Here is a 1,635-nt window from a genome sequence, read left to right as displayed (position 1 = left end):
TGTTTTCCCCCCCCCCTTGGTTGTTCTTGTTTTTAAAATAAATAAAATCTTAACAAAAAAAAAAAAAAAAAGAAAGAATACGGTGTTCAAAAAACAAAACAAAACAAAACAAAAAAGACCAACCATTTATAAACAAATCTTCCCAAGTTTCAAGAATTTTCTGACAAAATATCTGATGTCATCTCAGAATCTCAAAGTCCCCCAGAACAAGCTGATTAGCTGAAGGCTGACCTCAGAGGTGACTCATTCATTAGGCCAAATGTTTTGAATGCCTATTGTAAAGGGATGAAAATGAATGTTGGAACTCTCATTCTGCCCTCCTCTGGGAATTCGCCCCTCCATTGACTTCAAAAATGCAACCCTGAGGAAGCTTCACCTTTGGGGGTCACTTACGGATATTTCTGTAGTCTCAGACCATGCTAATCAGAGGGGTCAGATGGAGTGCTGGGTTTCACGTGGAAGAAAAATTTCTCCCTGAAGCATCACCTTTTCCCCCCCTGCCCCTCAGATGCATGAACATGGTCTGATGGACTTATTCCACCCTGCTTCCTGTGGCCCTTCTTCATGAGCCATTGTGACATCGAGAGAGCCCCTGTGCTCCTATATGGGCAAGGCACCCCAAGGCCCAGAGCTCCTCAGCTTGGGGCGAGGCTGGGAGGCTGTTTGCACGTGAGTACACATCACTTGTCCTCATCCACGGCTGCTCCTGGACTGGGCCCTTTCCCTGGGAAGAAGCAAAGTAGATTCCTGCCTTCTTTCTGCTTCTCTTATCATTTCCCTCCTACCCTCACTTTGTTTTTCTGTGACCTCTCACTCCAGCCTCTCCAGTCTGATACGCTGGACCAAATATTAGCTTTGCAGTCAAACAGATTAAGTCTTAATCTGCCTCTGCTACTGAGACAGTGTGTGATCCTGGGCATGAAATGCCATTGCCTACAAGAGTTAGTTCCTGTTTCCTCTTGTCCCACCTGAAACCAAAAGAAGCCCGTGTCACTGCAAAAAAGGACCTAAAGCTTGCATACTCATAAAGATAGTCCAAAATGATATATAAGACACTCATACAGAGGTTACCTGCTGGAGGGGCAATTTGGGAACAAAAATAGGAAGGATACTTTTTGTTGCATATATTTTTAAACTTCTAGCTTTTGAACCATATAAATATATTATCCATTCAACAGAAGTATAATAAAAAATAAATAAGAAATACATCTGTAGGAAAAAAAATTGCCTTGTATAAATCAAATCTGACTTTCCCACAGATAAAACATTATAATAGGTTTATTTGTTTAATGTTGATTAGTTTTGACAAATGAAGTTTTTTTTTCCTAAAATGGCCATAAATATTAAATATAATGAATTGTATCTGCATTATAGTATAAGGCAATAAATAAAAACTGTATTACTTCTGTTGTCTTTCTTATTCCACCTACTGAGTCATACAAATCTTGAGTCAAATGTTAACATTTGTAAAGCACTTTAAAGTTTACAAAGGCCTTCCTATGCTCTGTCTAATTAAGATCTTCCAGCCACAGAAGCAGCCGGAGCAGGCCCAATTCTTCACGTCCCAGCTGAGGAAATGAGTTCTGATTTGTTCAAGGTCATAGAACAAGCAAGCGACAGAAGAGGGATTTGAAT

The sequence above is a fragment of the Ailuropoda melanoleuca genome, chromosome 10, assembly GCF_002007445.2.
Source record: "Ailuropoda melanoleuca isolate Jingjing chromosome 10, ASM200744v2, whole genome shotgun sequence".
NCBI classification, from domain to species: Eukaryota; Metazoa; Chordata; class Mammalia; order Carnivora; family Ursidae; genus Ailuropoda; species Ailuropoda melanoleuca.
The sequence above is the reverse complement of the archived record's forward strand: the minus strand, read 5'-3'. Positions refer to the sequence as shown.